At 45.7% G+C, this 17,597-nt stretch overlaps 5 non-coding genes and 1 pseudogene across 5 annotated transcripts; all 6 read right to left on the reverse strand.

Annotated features, from left to right (window-relative positions):
• Positions 1–490: 490 nt before the first annotated feature.
• Positions 491–650, reverse strand: LOC130289982 (U2 spliceosomal RNA; annotated as a pseudogene).
• A 2,066-nt stretch (positions 651–2,716) lies between these two features.
• Positions 2,717–2,907, reverse strand: LOC130287033 (U2 spliceosomal RNA). The gene has a single exon (XR_008847425.1). It is a non-coding gene; the product is annotated as a U2 spliceosomal RNA (small nuclear RNA).
• A 2,082-nt stretch (positions 2,908–4,989) lies between these two features.
• On the reverse strand, positions 4,990–5,180 carry LOC130287147 (U2 spliceosomal RNA). Its single transcript, XR_008847426.1, has one exon. It is a non-coding gene; the product is annotated as a U2 spliceosomal RNA (small nuclear RNA).
• Positions 5,181–7,275: 2,095 nt separating this feature from the next.
• LOC130287261 (U2 spliceosomal RNA) lies at positions 7,276–7,466 on the reverse strand. The gene has a single exon (XR_008847427.1). It is a non-coding gene; the product is annotated as a U2 spliceosomal RNA (small nuclear RNA).
• Positions 7,467–9,547: 2,081 nt separating this feature from the next.
• Positions 9,548–9,734, reverse strand: LOC130288869 (U2 spliceosomal RNA). Its single transcript, XR_008847459.1, has one exon. It is a non-coding gene; the product is annotated as a U2 spliceosomal RNA (small nuclear RNA).
• Positions 9,735–16,900: 7,166 nt separating this feature from the next.
• Positions 16,901–17,091, reverse strand: LOC130287376 (U2 spliceosomal RNA). The gene has a single exon (XR_008847429.1). It is a non-coding gene; the product is annotated as a U2 spliceosomal RNA (small nuclear RNA).
• Positions 17,092–17,597: the final 506 nt, after the last annotated feature.

The following is a 17,597-nucleotide window of genomic DNA, read 5'->3' on the forward strand; positions in this document are numbered from 1 at the left end:
ACCACAAATGCTCCCGGCATCCCCCTTGGCGTTGGCCAAGGTATCTGCCCGCAGAGCCGATTACGGTAGGTACCCTGCCAAAGCAGGAGTACCCGGGGTGTTTGCAGGGAGGTGCGGAACCTAATGGCCACACACACCTCCCCTAGACCGCCAGGAGGGACACCCAGAAGGGCTACCGCATCCTGACAAATCCTGTGAACACACAACACGCAAAAGGTGACACAGTGAGACAAAAAGGAAATAAATAAGTGAATGTGTGCAGATATACTGCCCGGACATCCGGCCGGATCTATAAAAATTTCTCTGATCCTAGCCAGAAGGCCGGGAATCAAGAGGTGAGTGCCACAAGGTGAAGAGATTATGGTGCCCGTGCTTCAACTCAGTGAGCCTATTCTCCCAGTGAGTTTCGGCACCTCGGGGTCACCACTCCCCGAGGCACAAAAGTACCTCGGCTCTAGACCCTCTCAGCCTCATGGCGAGACCCGGAGGGAACAGGTCACATCGGGGCAGCCGTCGAGCTGATTCCTCAGAACCAGCCCCGGAAAGCCCTGGTACACCTGCATCCTCCATGCAGCACCCATCCCCACCAGCATGAAAACTGATAAGAACAGATACTACACTTGATCTTAGCCAAAAGGCCGAGAAGCGATAACCGTGAAAGGGGCGGGCCCAACAAGGTCCCCTTCATGGGCACTATCACTGCTTGCTGTCAGGGAGGCTGCCAGACAATTTTCCATGCACACTCTGGGCTGGGGGGCAGTCAACCACCAGTACACACAGCAGAACGTAAACCCATACCATTATTGCTAAGCAGCAAGACAGGGGCCCATTGCACTCCCACGGGGCCTTTTTAAATGCAATCCATAACCCGGATTTGCCAGGAACCCTTCTTACTCCTCCTACTTGCATGTGACACTGGGCTTAGGATCTGCATAGGAAACACACACACAAGCACACACCTACCTTTGTTGCCTGCAGATGCCTCCTTGGCTGTCCCCAAACGGTATCAAACCAACACCCACGGGAAGCTGTAAGCATAGAGGACATGCCTGCACCCCATTGGACTTACCTGTGTGGGTTAAATCCGGGTTATTTGACAACCTATGGCGGTGATGGTTCTGCTCAGGCAGAGCAGTGCTGATGCTCCTCATAAAGCTGTCGCTGCTGTGAAGGTTCTAGGTGACATCACAAATCCCTATGGTTACATACACAACAAAGCTGGGTTGTTGTTGTTTACACTCTGCAAGGCCTGTGGAAGTGAGTGACATCATAGCACTGTAGTTCTGAGGGTTCTAGATGGATGCAACAATCTCCTGTTGCTTCTATGAAGGCCATAATAGACGACATCACCAAACAGCTCCATAGTCACATACACAGCAAAGGAGAGATGTTGTTTACACCTAGTGATGTCAGTGGTATTGAGTGACATCACAGCACAGTGCTAAGGCTCCTGGGCCTGGACACAGCAGCGGCTGCAATATCTCAACGGAGAATACGTTTATATATATGTGTGTGTGTGCGCGTATATATATATATATACATATATATTTCTCCGCCGAAATCACTTTTAAACCCATTTCCACCTTTTTTTCCCTTCTCTTCCTCTTACTTTTTTTTCACGTTTTTTTACGTTTTTCTCCTTTTCGCCTCTTTTCTGGGCGTATTATTCTTCTTTTTCTTCTTTTTTTTCGTCTAATGCATACCCCATCAGTGCAGCAATGCTTATTCAATACCGCCAGCAGATGGAGACACTGGGGGATAATTTTCTAAGGATTTATACTGATTTTTCCTGTCTGAATTTGTCGCACAGAAAGTTGCAGGCCAAATATGTGTGACATTTCTGCGACTTTAGCTTCTAGAGCATTTTTACAACATTATACATAGGTGCTGAATACATAAAAAGCGACTGTTCAGCGACAGACAAGTCGCATCGGCTGAAAGTAGGCCAGAATGTCAGTCCATGTTGGAGCAGGTTTAGATACAGTCTAAAGCATAGATCTCAAAGTCTGTGCACAGAATTTAGCAAGGGCCTCGCACCTTCTGATGCATCAGGTAGGTGCACAATAGCATAGCCTAACCCTCTGTACTTTGGTCTATATTGATGCGGGACATAGACAGCCAGCTGATGACCAATCCATTAGTGCAATGGATGGCTGGAAGCATTTGTCTTTGCCTTTGCAATACCACAGAAGCAATGCATGGTCAATGTACAGCAATGACACACCTGTGTGAACAGCCAGGAGACCCCCCCCCATGTTATGTTACATAGTTACATAGTTAGTACGGTCGAAAAAAGACATATGTCCATCAAGTTCAACCAGGGAATTAAGGGGTAGGGGTGTGGCGCGATATTGGGGAAGGGATGAGATTTTATATTTCTTCATAAGCATTAATCTTATTTTGTCAATTAGGAACATTCAGCACCCACCCGCTATCAAGGCAGCTGCCTATCATGTCATGCCCTACCTGCACAGGTGTGCTGGCTACTCAAATGATCCAATTAAGGAGGCCATTTAGTCAGCAGCAGCAGAAGTCCTGTGCCTGGACGCTCCAACAGCGGCCAGACACAAGCAGAAGCAGAAGCAGCAGAAGCAGCAGCAGCACCACCTTTTGTTTTTTGGCTGCAGCAGCAGCAAGGCCCACAGGGCTGGCTAGCTGGCTAGCCAGCAAGCAGGTAGCAATGAAAGTAGGAATCTTTCTTTTTAACCCTGTAAGGGGGTGGTGCACTGTACCCGAAGATACTGCCATATCGGGTCAATGCATAGGGCGACGGAAGCAAGCTTCGAAATCGGCCCCCGTTCTCAAAAATCCATTTAATATATGGTCCCCAGATAGGGGACGTATCAGATATTAAACTGATAAGAACAGATACTACACTTGATCTTAGCCAAAAGGCCGAGAAGCGATAACCGTGAAAGGGGCGGGCCCAACAAGGTCCCCTTCATGGGCACTATCACTGCTTGCTGTCAGGGAGGCTGCCAGACAATTTTCCATGCACACTCTGGGCTGGGGGGCAGTCAACCACCAGTACACACAGCAGAACGTAAACCCATACCATTATTGCTAAGCAGCAAGACAGGGGCCCATTGCACTCCCACGGGGCCTTTTTAAATGCAATCCATAACCCGGATTTGCCAGGAACCCTTCTTACTCCTCCTACTTGCATGTGACACTGGGCTTAGGATCTGCATAGGAAACACACACAAGCACACACCTACCTTTGTTGCCTGCAGATGCCTCCTTGGCTGTCCCCAAACGGTATCAAACCAACACCCACGGGAAGCTGTAAGCATAGAGGACATGCCTGCACCCCATTGGACTTACCTGTGTGGGTTAAATCCGGGTTATTTGACAACCTATGGCGGTGATGGTTCTGCTCAGGCAGAGCAGTGCTGATGCTCCTCATAAAGCTGTCGCTGCTGTGAAGGTTCTAGGTGACATCACAAATCCCTATGGTTACATACACAACAAAGCTGGGTTGTTGTTGTTTACACTCTGCAAGGCCTGTGGAAGTGAGTGACATCATAGCACTGTAGTTCTGAGGGTTCTAGATGGATGCAACAATCTCCTGTTGCTTCTATGAAGGCCATAATAGACGACATCACCAAACAGCTCCATAGTCACATACACAGCAAAGGAGAGATGTTGTTTACACCTAGTGATGTCAGTGGTATTGAGTGACATCACAGCACAGTGCTAAGGCTCCTGGGCCTGGACACAGCAGCGGCTGCAATATCTCAACGGAGAATACGTTTATATATATGTGTGTGTGTGCGCGTATATATATATATATATATATATATATATATATATATATATATATATATATTTCTCCGCCGAAATCACTTTTAAACCCATTTCCACCTTTTTTTCCCTTCTCTTCCTCTTACTTTTTTTTCACGTTTTTTTACGTTTTTCTCCTTTTCGCCTCTTTTCTGGGCGTATTATTCTTCTTTTTCTTCTTTTTTTTCGTCTAATGCATACCCCATCAGTGCAGCAATGCTTATTCAATACCGCCAGCAGATGGAGACACTGGGGGATAATTTTCTAAGGATTTATACTGATTTTTCCTGTCTGAATTTGTCGCACAGAAAGTTGCAGGCCAAATATGTGTGACATTTCTGCGACTTTAGCTTCTAGAGCATTTTTACAACATTATACATAGGTGCTGAATACATAAAAAGCGACTGTTCAGCGACAGACAAGTCGCATCGGCTGAAAGTAGGCCAGAATGTCAGTCCATGTTGGAGCAGGTTTAGATACAGTCTAAAGCATAGATCTCAAAGTCTGTGCACAGAATTTAGCAAGGGCCTCGCACCTTCTGATGCATCAGGTAGGTGCACAATAGCATAGCCTAACCCTCTGTACTTTGGTCTATATTGATGCGGGACATAGACAGCCAGCTGATGACCAATCCATTAGTGCAATGGATGGCTGGAAGCATTTGTCTTTGCCTTTGCAATACCACAGAAGCAATGCATGGTCAATGTACAGCAATGACACACCTGTGTGAACAGCCAGGAGACCCCCCCCCCATGTTATGTTACATAGTTACATAGTTAGTACGGTCGAAAAAAGACATATGTCCATCAAGTTCAACCAGGGAATTAAGGGGTAGGGGTGTGGCGCGATATTGGGGAAGGGATGAGATTTTATATTTCTTCATAAGCATTAATCTTATTTTGTCAATTAGGAACATTCAGCACCCACCCGCTATCAAGGCAGCTGCCTATCATGTCATGCCCTACCTGCACAGGTGTGCTGGCTACTCAAATGATCCAATTAAGGAGGCCATTTAGTCAGCAGCAGCAGAAGTCCTGTGCCTGGACGCTCCAACAGCGGCCAGACACAAGCAGAAGCAGAAGCAGCAGAAGCACCACCTTTTGTTTTTTGGCTGCAGCAGCAGCAAGGCCCACAGGGCTGGCTAGCTGGCTAGCCAGCAAGCAGGTAGCAATGAAAGTAGGAATCTTTCTTTTTAACCCTGTAAGGGGGTGGTGCACTGTACCCGAAGATACTGCCATATCGGGTCAATGCATAGGGCGACGGAAGCAAGCTTCGAAATCGGCCCCCGTTCTCAAAAATCCATTTAATATATGGTCCCCAGATAGGGGACGTATCAGATATTAAACTGATAAGAACAGATACTACACTTGATCTTAGCCAAAAGGCCGAGAAGCGATAACCGTGAAAGGGGCGGGCCCAACAAGGTCCCCTTCATGGGCACTATCACTGCTTGCTGTCAGGGAGGCTGCCAGACAATTTTCCATGCACACTCTGGGCTGGGGGGCAGTCAACCACCAGTACACACAGCAGAACCTAAACCCATACCATTATTGCTAAGCAGCAAGACAGGGGCCCATTGCACTCCCACGGGGCCTTTTTAAATGCAATCCATAACCCGGATTTGCCAGGAACCCTTCTTACTCCTCCTACTTGCATGTGACACTGGGCTTAGGATCTGCATAGGAAACACACACACAAGCACACACCTACCTTTGTTGCCTGCAGATGCCTCCTTGGCTGTCCCCAAACGGTATCAAACCAACACCCACGGGAAGCTGTAAGCATAGAGGACATGCCTGCACCCCATTGGACTTACCTGTGTGGGTTAAATCCGGGTTATTTGACAACCTATGGCGGTGATGGTTCTGCTCAGGCAGAGCAGTGCTGATGCTCCTCATAAAGCTGTCGCTGCTGTGAAGGTTCTAGGTGACATCACAAATCCCTATGGTTACATACACAACAAAGCTGGGTTGTTGTTGTTTACACTCTGCAAGGCCTGTGGAAGTGAGTGACATCATAGCACTGTAGTTCTGAGGGTTCTAGATGGATGCAACAATCTCCTGTTGCTTCTATGAAGGCCATAATAGACGACATCACCAAACAGCTCCATAGTCACATACACAGCAAAGGAGAGATGTTGTTTACACCTAGTGATGTCAGTGGTATTGAGTGACATCACAGCACAGTGCTAAGGCTCCTGGGCCTGGACACAGCAGCGGCTGCAATATCTCAACGGAGAATACGTTTATATATATGTGTGTGTGTGCGCGTATATATATATATATATATATATATATATATATATATATATATATATATATATTTCTCCGCCGAAATTACTTTTAAACCCATTTCCACCTTTTTTTCCCTTCTCTTCCTCTTACTTTTTTTTCACGTTTTTTTACGTTTTTCTCCTTTTCGCCTCTTTTCTGGGCGTATTCTTCTTCTTTTTCTTCTTTTTTTTCGTCTAATGCATACCCCATCAGTGCAGCAATGCTTATTCAATACCGCCAGCAGATGGAGACACTGGGGGATAATTTTCTAAGGATTTATACTGATTTTTCCTGTCTGAATTTGTCGCACAGAAAGTTGCAGGCCAAATATGTGTGACATTTCTGCGACTTTAGCTTCTAGAGCATTTTTACAACATTATACATAGGTGCTGAATACATAAAAAGCGACTGTTCAGCGACAGACAAGTCGCATCGGCTGAAAGTAGGCCAGAATGTCAGTCCATGTTGGAGCAGGTTTAGATACAGTCTAAAGCATAGATCTCAAAGTCTGTGCACAGAATTTAGCAAGGGCCTCGCACCTTCTGATGCATCAGGTAGGTGCACAATAGCATAGCCTAACCCTCTGTACTTTGGTCTATATTGATGTGGGACATAGACAGCCAGCTGATGACCAATCCATTAGTGCAATGGATGGCTGGAAGCATTTGTCTTTGCCTTTGCAATACCACAGAAGCAATGCATGGTCAATGTACAGCAATGACACACCTGTGTGAACAGCCAGGAGACCCCCCCCCCATGTTATGTTACATAGTTACATAGTTAGTACGGTCGAAAAAAGACATATGTCCATCAAGTTCAACCAGGGAATTAAGGGGTAGGGGTGTGGCGCGATATTGGGGAAGGGATGAGATTTTATATTTCTTCATAAGCATTAATCTTATTTTGTCAATTAGGAACATTCAGCACCCACCCGCTATCAAGGCAGCTGCCTATCATGTCATGCCCTACCTGCACAGGTGTGCTGGCTACTCAAATGATCCAATTAAGGAGGCCATTTAGTCAGCAGCAGCAGAAGTCCTGTGCCTGGACGCTCCAACAGCGGCCAGACACAAGCAGAAGCAGAAGCAGCAGAAGCAGCAGCAGCACCACCTTTTGTTTTTTGGCTGCAGCAGCAGCAAGGCCCACAGGGCTGGCTAGCTGGCTAGCCAGCAAGCAGGTAGCAATGAAAGTAGGAATCTTTCTTTTTAACCCTGTAAGGGGGTGGTGCACTGTACCCGAAGATACTGCCATATCGGGTCAATGCATAGGGCGACGGAAGCAAGCTTCGAAATCGGCCCCCGTTCTCAAAAATCCATTTAATATATGGTCCCCAGATAGGGGACGTATCAGATATTAAACTGATAAGAACAGATACTACACTTGATCTTAGCCAAAAGGCCGAGAAGCGATAACCGTGAAAGGGGCGGGCCCAACAAGGTCCCCTTCATGGGCACTATCACTGCTTGCTGTCAGGGAGGCTGCCAGACAATTTTACATGCACACTCTGGGCTGGGGGGCAGTCAACCACCAGTACACACAGCAGAACCTAAACCCATACCATTATTGCTAAGCAGCAAGACAGGGGCCCATTGCACTCCCACGGGGCCTTTTTAAATGCAATCCATAACCCGGATTTGCCAGGAACCCTTCTTACTCCTCCTACTTGCATGTGACACTGGGCTTAGGATCTGCATAGGAAACACACACACAAGCACACACCTACCTTTGTTGCCTGCAGATGCCTCCTTGGCTGTCCCCAAACGGTATCAAACCAACACCCACGGGAAGCTGTAAGCATAGAGGACATGCCTGCACCCCATTGGACTTACCTGTGTGGGTTAAATCCGGGTTATTTGACAACCTATGGCGGTGATGGTTCTGCTCAGGCAGAGCAGTGCTGATGCTCCTCATAAAGCTGTCGCTGCTGTGAAGGTTCTAGGTGACATCACAAATCCCTATGGTTACATACACAACAAAGCTGGGTTGTTGTTGTTTACACTCTGCAAGGCCTGTGGAAGTGAGTGACATCATAGCACTGTAGTTCTGAGGGTTCTAGATGGATGCAACAATCTCCTGTTGCTTCTATGAAGGCCATAATAGACGACATCACCAAACAGCTCCATAGTCACATACACAGCAAAGGAGAGATGTTGTTTACACCTAGTGATGTCAGTGGTATTGAGTGACATCACAGCACAGTGCTAAGGCTCCTGGGCCTGGACACAGCAGCGGCTGCAATATCTCAACGGAGAATACGTTTATATATATGTGTGTGTGTGCGCGTATATATATATATATATATATATATATATATATATATATATATATATATTTCTCCGCCGAAATCACTTTTAAACCCATTTCCACATTTTTTTCCCTTCTCTTCCTCTTACTTTTTTTTCACGTTTTTTTACGTTTTTCTCCTTTTCGCCTCTTTTCTGGGCGTATTATTCTTCTTTTTCTTCTTTTTTTTCGTCTAATGCATACCCCATCAGTGCAGCAATGCTTATTCAATACCGCCAGCAGATGGAGACACTGGGGGATAATTTTCTAAGGATTTATACTGATTTTTCCTGTCTGAATTTGTCGCACAGAAAGTTGCAGGCCAAATATGTGTGACATTTCTGCGACTTTAGCTTCTAGAGCATTTTTACAACATTATACATAGGTGCTGAATACATAAAAAGCGACTGTTCAGCGACAGACAAGTCGCATCGGCTGAAAGTAGGCCAGAATGTCAGTCCATGTTGGAGCAGGTTTAGATACAGTCTAAAGCATAGATCTCAAAGTCTGTGCACAGAATTTAGCAAGGGCCTCGCACCTTCTGATGCATCAGGTAGGTGCACAATAGCATAGCCTAACCCTCTGTACTTTGGTCTATATTGATGCGGGACATAGACAGCCAGCTGATGACCAATCCATTAGTGCAATGGATGGCTGGAAGCATTTGTCTTTGCCTTTGCAATACCACAGAAGCAATGCATGGTCAATGTACAGCAATGACACACCTGTGTGAACAGCCAGGAGACCCCCCCCCATGTTATGTTACATAGTTACATAGTTAGTACGGTCGAAAAAAGACATATGTCCATCAAGTTCAACCAGGGAATTAAGGGGTAGGGGTGTGGCGCGATATTGGGGAAGGGATGAGATTTTATATTTCTTCATAAGCATTAATCTTATTTTGTCAATTAGGAACATTCAGCACCCACCCGCTATCAAGGCAGCTGCCTATCATGTCATGCCCTACCTGCACAGGTGTGCTGGCTACTCAAATGATCCAATTAAGGAGGCCATTTAGTCAGCAGCAGCAGAAGTCCTGTGCCTGGACGCTCCAACAGCGGCCAGACACAAGCAGAAGCAGAAGCAGCAGAAGCACCACCTTTTGTTTTTTGGCTGCAGCAGCAGCAAGGCCCACAGGGCTGGCTAGCTGGCTAGCCAGCAAGCAGGTAGCAATGAAAGTAGGAATCTTTCTTTTTAACCCTGTAAGGGGGTGGTGCACTGTACCCGAAGATACTGCCATATCGGGTCAATGCATAGGGCGACGGAAGCAAGCTTCGAAATCGGCCCCCGTTCTCAAAAATCCATTTAATATATGGTCCCCAGATAGGGGACGTATCAGATATTAAACTGATAAGAACAGATTTTTTTATTGAAAAGGAAATATACAATACATAACCAAGTAAATCATTCAAAAAATTACATATTCATCTGAAAACACATGAATAACACATATTTGACATATACAATATATACAGGAATCATGTCTTTACATGTACATATAACAAAAAGCTTTCCCTTCATGACTTTCCCTCAGAAAAAATAAATTGCAGCGGATTCTGTCCCTCCAACTGTCCCTTCATATCAGGATATAATCTGTAAGAAAAGAAAAAGAAAGACAAATAAGAATACAATCATAACCAGTACTTCCATTTTTTGTGTTTCCAGATCCCCTCTGCATCATCAGAACCATAGTTTTTCCTATCACATAATACGTAAAGGTAAATTTTACCACGGATCATGCCCAGACACTCCTTCACACTTACTTCAGTTTGATTGAAAATCCTAATATTCCTTACATCCCACAGAACCTCTTTTACACAATTTACTATGAACCATAACACTCTTGCCTTCTCTCTCTCCACTGCACACAAACCAAACATCATCATATTAAAGGATAAGATTTCAATTCCAGTAAGATTTTTAATTAGACCAGACATTTTTCTCCACACAGACTTCGCATAACCACACTCCCAAAACACATGTACATAATTCTCACATCCACCGCAACCATCCCTGGGACACACTTCACTGTCTACCAATCTCCTTCTCCTCTGAAATTCCCTTGTTGGCAGACACCCATGAGCTAACATCCAAGACAAGTCCTTTTGTTTATTTGTCAGTTCCTTGTGACTGACATTTTTCCACACTACCTTACAATCCTTCTCAGACAGACCTCCCACACATTCCACTGTTTCTCTCTGCTCCAACACTTTCATCACCTTCTTACTATCATTCCATTCAGTCACACATTCCAGATTATTTTTCCTGACACACCGCCCTATTCTCTGATAGAACCAAGGAACCTCAAAACTTACAGGTACCCTTAAGTCCCTTTCCATTAGCTTATATTTCAACAACACATTACCAGCCAAATACCTTACCATGCACCCAAACACACATTCCTTCTTACTTACAGCGAGACAAAAACTGACATACTTCACAGCCAGGAACACTTCCACATTCATCATTCCTTTCCCACCATGCATTCTGCTTTTCACCACCTTCCCACGACTCAATTTCTCCATCCTTGAATTCCATAAGAAAACAAAGATCTGCCTGATAATTCTTGCCAGACACCTATCCGGTGGAGGAAACACATAATTAACATAAAGCAAAATAGGAATTATAACAGCTTTAATAACCAGAATCCTTCCCTCAATCGATAAAGTCCTTAAAGACCAGAAGTTTATTTTATTCCCCACCCTCCCCAAAACCCTCTCCCAACTTTCTTTCCCATACAAATCATTATCAAACACCACCCCAAGCACTTCCACACCCCCCTCTCTCACAGGCCACTCGCACAACCCACTCTCTCCCCACCCCTCAAAAAATTTACAACCACTCTTCCCAACATTAAGCTTAAACCCACTCATTAAACAGAAACACTCAATCAATAACTTAGCACGCCTTACCCCTGCCATTGACTTACATACAACAGTAACATCATCCATGTAACCAATCACTCGCATATCCTTCCCATGACTACCAGGTATTTCTATACCCCGCATCACCTTATCTCTCCTAATCATCCCCAACAAAGGCTCAATCATACAAATAAAAAGAATTGGCGACAGGGGACACCCCTGCCGCACTCCAGATTTTATACTCACTTCCCTACTCAGAAAACCATTGACCTGAATCTTACTATAAATGTCCCTATACAAACATTCAATCCACTTCACCATTCTGTCCGGCACATTCATCCTCCTCAAAACCCTAAACAATAAATCATGCACCACCCTATCATACGCTTTTTCAAAATCCACCGTAACAACAGCCACACCTTGCTTCCTAGTTTTACAGTCCCACAATACATCCCTCAGACCTAACAGACATTCAGAAATCCTACGATCAGGCACTGTACACATTTGCTCCTCACCTACCATACAATCAATCACATCCTTTAACCTATTCGCAATAACTTTAGCAATAATTTTGTAATCACAATTCAAGAGCGCTATAGGCCTCCAATTTTTAAGATCCCTCTTATCCCCTTTTTTAAACAATAACACAGTCACACTCTCACTCATACTTTTAGATAACTTCCCTCTCCTAAGTACTTCCTTACACACCTCCCATACATAATCCCCTAACATATCCCAAAACACAAGATAAAATTCCACAGGCAAACCATCACTCCCTGCCACCTTTCCTTTCTTCATCCCATTCACAGCATCCTCCACCTCACTCTTCCTCACATCCTCTTCCATAAAGAACCCATCAATTTCATCCAAACGCTTATCCACATATCCCAAACATTCCTCCTCTAGAGTCACGTCCCGCTCCTTCTCCGTGAATAAATCAGAATAAAACTTCCACACTTCCTCTAACACCTCATCCTTACCAAAGACCTCTACCCCATCATTCGTAAAAACACTCATCATCTCAGTTTTTTTACTGAATGCCTTTTTAAAGAAAAATTTGCTACATTTCTCATCCTTCTCTTTCACTTCAACCCTAGCCTGTGCAATAATCTTCCTTCCATTCCTCTCCAGACACTCATTCACACTTCCACGAGCTTCCTCAATCTCCTTCTCAACACTCATCCCCAAACGCCTCAATTCATACAAATACTCTAACCTTCTTTGCCATCTCTCATACTCTTCTCTATCTTTCCTCCCTTTCTCACACCCTTTTTTAATAAAAAACCTTTTAGTCTCTAACTTCACCCACTCCCACCACTCAACCACACTATAAAATGCATCCTTCCTCAACACCCATCCATCAAAACGCTCCCTATATTCTTGTAATACACATTCATTATCCAATAAAGACACATTCAACTTCCAAACACCCTTTCCATACTCACTTAGACCACCACCTTTTACCACACACTCAATCCAGGCATGATCCGTGAACGGTAACCTCCTCCGTCTGAAATTAGAAACAGACATTAGTTTTGAGACAAAAATGAAATCAATACGCGAACTTGTATTGTTAGAAAAATATGTATAACCGATAGTACCATCATTATGGGCAACAAAGGAATCCTTTAACCCAAATAAATTTACAATCTCTTTAAGCTGCTTACTAGTACTGTCTAAACCAGACCCACCACCCACCGTAGTACTACTCCTATCCCCCTCTGTTATTATACAATTGAAATCCCCTATAAGGAACACATCATCCCTCCCACTCAAAAAGAAATATAATTTCTCAAACACCTCCCCTCTTTCCTTCCTCCCAGTTGGAGCATAAACATTAATTACTTTATATGTGAAACCCCTGAAAATAAAATGCACTAATAATACCCTACCCGGAACAATATGGACAACTTTTTTAACAACAAACTCATTACTTTTGAACAAAATCCCCACCCCCGAATTACGTTCCATTGAACCAGACCATACCGATTGCCCATAAGGCCAGGAGATATTTGGCTCCCCATCCAAGCAGCACTCCTGGAGACCTAGAACATCAAAAGAATATCTAGAAAGTAAATCAAAAATGGCGGATCTCCTTTCTAAAGATCTAATACTGCGGACATTTAGAGAACCAATTGTTAAACTCATTCAAACATTTGAAGGAAAAAAAGGAAATACAAAATCAAGCATTATCAAAAGGAGGCCTAGCCTTTCCCCGACCTCTACCCTTATTTTTTGCCTCCCCTTCCTTAAACTTAAGAGTCTTTGTCAATTTTTTGACTGAACATTCCTCCAAATAACCTGTGCCCAGGGAGGATAAAGAGGAGTCAGAATCAATCTGACATGACGACCCTCCACCTGCCTCCTCCCTTCCCGGGCTAGGAAAGTCCTCAATCCTTTGACTCTGAGGAGTCGGACAGTCATCCTCCGATTCTTCCACCGGCATCTTTCTCTTCAAGGATTCTTTGTCCACAGTCATCTCCTCTGGGGGATCAGAGGCCTCCGAAACAGATGCCCCCGAAACAGACTCCGCCTTCTCCCCCTCTGCCACCAAAGCATCCGGAACAGACCTAGAAATGGAAGGAAAAACAGGGGCAGACTCTGCTTCACTGGTCAGCACGCTAACCTCTGCATCGCCTGCCCTGGCAGCATTGGAGTCCTCAGGAACTGTCCCACCTCGAAGAGCCATTGCATATGATCGGGGTGCCCCGGACTGGTAAGTGGGGCAACTCCTAGCCAGGTGATCCGAAGAACCACAGAAATGACACTTGCGTTTCTCGGGACAGTCTGCAGTGCGGTGATCAGGCTTGTGGCAGTTCCTGCAAACCTGCCCGGTTGTACAGTTCTCTCTGGTATGACCAAAGCAAAAACAGTCCCGGCAAAAACTTGGCATCCCCGGGTAGTGCAGAAACCCCCTGTTGTTCCCTATCGCAAAGTTCTGCGGGGGGTGACAAAAACCTTCAGCACCACCCTCGGGGGCAGGCCTAAACTCCACCCAAAAACGTCTCATGCCTGTGAAAGTCCCCAGGATGTTATTTTTCCTCTCCGCACCAGAAACAGACACACAATACCTTCTTAGAAAGGTCTGGATCTCCTCATCCCGCACAAAAGGGTTGTACATATGCACTACCACTGGAACTTTCTTAGGCCGAGCCTCGCAGGAAATGAATCGGATCCCTTGTAGGTCAGGGTGAGAAGCATTCTCCTTACTCCGGTAGAGACAGGTACGGAGATCATCCAGGTTGTAGAAGGTCACGTCAAAGAATCCTTGGCTGGGAAAGACCTGGACACAGAAGATGGAAGCATGCGGCATCCTCAGCACTCCTTCCACGACCTTCTGCTGGACATGCAAAATCCCGTAGGCACTCCTCTTTTCCTCCTCGATAAACAGCCGTACTGTATTAGGAGCGTTCGGCGCATTAGCCATCCTCTCCGGCAGACCCGTCCTCCGATGATCACCTTCCCGTTATCCTGGGACTAAGCCCTCTCCCCAATAGCAGCAGGTGGGTGAAGCCCAGGCAATAAACCTGGGCGATCCCACAAGGCCGAGGAGAGGGGTACCCGAATACCTTAGGGCAAGACACTTGATCTTAGCCAAAAGGCCGAGAAGCGATAACCGTGAAAGGGGCGGGCCCAACAAGGTCCCCTTCATGGGCACTATCACTGCTTGCTGTCAGGGAGGCTGCCAGACAATTTTACATGCACACTCTGGGCTGGGGGGCAGTCAACCACCAGTACACACAGCAGAACCTAAACCCATACCATTATTGCTAAGCAGCAAGACAGGGGCCCATTGCACTCCCACGGGGCCTTTTTAAATGCAATCCATAACCCGGATTTGCCAGGAACCCTTCTTACTCCTCCTACTTGCATGTGACACTGGGCTTAGGATCTGCATAGGAAACACACACACAAGCACACACCTACCTTTGTTGCCTGCAGATGCCTCCTTGGCTGTCCCCAAACGGTATCAAACCAACACCCACGGGAAGCTGTAAGCATAGAGGACATGCCTGCACCCCATTGGACTTACCTGTGTGGGTTAAATCCGGGTTATTTGACAACCTATGGCGGTGATGGTTCTGCTCAGGCAGAGCAGTGCTGATGCTCCTCATAAAGCTGTCGCTGCTGTGAAGGTTCTAGGTGACATCACAAATCCCTATGGTTACATACACAACAAAGCTGGGTTGTTGTTGTTTACACTCTGCAAGGCCTGTGGAAGTGAGTGACATCATAGCACTGTAGTTCTGAGGGTTCTAGATGGATGCAACAATCTCCTGTTGCTTCTATGAAGGCCATAATAGACGACATCACCAAACAGCTCCATAGTCACATACACAGCAAAGGAGAGATGTTGTTTACACCTAGTGATGTCAGTGGTATTGAGTGACATCACAGCACAGTGCTAAGGCTCCTGGGCCTGGACACAGCAGCGGCTGCAATATCTCAACGGAGAATACGTTTATATATATGTGTGTGTGTGCGCGTATATATATATATATATATATATATATATATATATATATATTTCTCCGCCGAAATCACTTTTAAACCCATTTCCACCTTTTTTTCCCTTCTCTTCCTCTTACTTTTTTTTCACGTTTTTTTACGTTTTTCTCCTTTTCGCCTCTTTTCTGGGCGTATTATTCTTCTTTTTCTTCTTTTTTTTCGTCTAATGCATACCCCATCAGTGCAGCAATGCTTATTCAATACCGCCAGCAGATGGAGACACTGGGGGATAATTTTCTAAGGATTTATACTGATTTTTCCTGTCTGAATTTGTCGCACAGAAAGTTGCAGGCCAAATATGTGTGACATTTCTGCGACTTTAGCTTCTAGAGCATTTTTACAACATTATACATAGGTGCTGAATACATAAAAAGCGACTGTTCAGCGACAGACAAGTCACATCGGCTGAAAGTAGGCCAGAATGTCAGTCCATGTTGGAGCAGGTTTAGATACAGTCTAAAGCATAGATCTCAAAGTCTGTGCACAGAATTTAGCAAGGGCCTCGCACCTTCTGATGCATCAGGTAGGTGCACAATAGCATAGCCTAACCCTCTGTACTTTGGTCTATATTGATGCGGGACATAGACAGCCAGCTGATGACCAATCCATTAGTGCAATGGATGGCTGGAAGCATTTGTCTTTGCCTTTGCAATACCACAGAAGCAATGCATGGTCAATGTACAGCAATGACACACCTGTGTGAACAGCCAGGAGACCCCCCCCCCATGTTATGTTACATAGTTACATAGTTAGTACGGTCGAAAAAAGACATATGTCCATCAAGTTCAACCAGGGAATTAAGGGGTAGGGGTGTGGCGCGATATTGGGGAAGGGATGAGATTTTATATTTCTTCATAAGCATTAATCTTATTTTGTCAATTAGGAACATTCAGCACCCACCCGCTATCAAGGCAGCTGCCTATCATGTCATGCCCTACCTGCACAGGTGTGCTGGCTACTCAAATGATCCAATTAAGGAGGCCATTTAGTCAGCAGCAGCAGAAGTCCTGTGCCTGGACGCTCCAACAGCGGCCAGACACAAGCAGAAGCAGAAGCAGCAGAAGCAGCAGCAGCACCACCTTTTGTTTTTTGGCTGCAGCAGCAGCAAGGCCCACAGGGCTGGCTAGCTGGCTAGCCAGCAAGCAGGTAGCAATGAAAGTAGGAATCTTTCTTTTTAACCCTGTAAGGGGGTGGTGCACTGTACCCGAAGATACTGCCATATCGGGTCAATGCATAGGGCGACGGAAGCAAGCTTCGAAATCGGCCCCCGTTCTCAAAAATCCATTTAATATATGGTCCCCAGATAGGGGACGTATCAGATATTAAACTGATAAGAACAGATACTACACTTGATCTTAGCCAAAAGGCCGAGAAGCGATAACCGTGAAAGGGGCGGGCCCAACAAGGTCCCCTTCATGGGCACTATCACTGCTTGCTGTCAGGGAGGCTGCCAGACAATTTTCCATGCACACTCTGGGCTGGGGGGCAGTCAACCACCAGTACACACAGCAGAACCTAAACCCATACCATTATTGCTAAGCAGCAAGACAGGGGCCCATTGCACTCCCACGGGGCCTTTTTAAATGCAATCCATAACCCGGATTTGCCAGGAACCCTTCTTACTCCTCCTACTTGCATGTGACACTGGGCTTAGGATCTGCATAGGAAACACACACACAAGCACACACCTACCTTTGTTGCCTGCAGATGCCTCCTTGGCTGTCCCCAAACGGTATCAAACCAACACCCACGGGAAGCTGTAAGCATAGAGGACATGCCTGCACCCCATTGGACTTACCTGTGTGGGTTAAACCCGGGTTATTTGACAACCTATGGCGGTGATGGTTCTGCTCAGGCAGAGCAGTGCTGATGCTCCTCATAAAGC

Source organism: Hyla sarda, chromosome 8 (assembly GCF_029499605.1).
Source record: "Hyla sarda isolate aHylSar1 chromosome 8, aHylSar1.hap1, whole genome shotgun sequence".
NCBI classification, from domain to species: Eukaryota; Metazoa; Chordata; class Amphibia; order Anura; family Hylidae; genus Hyla; species Hyla sarda.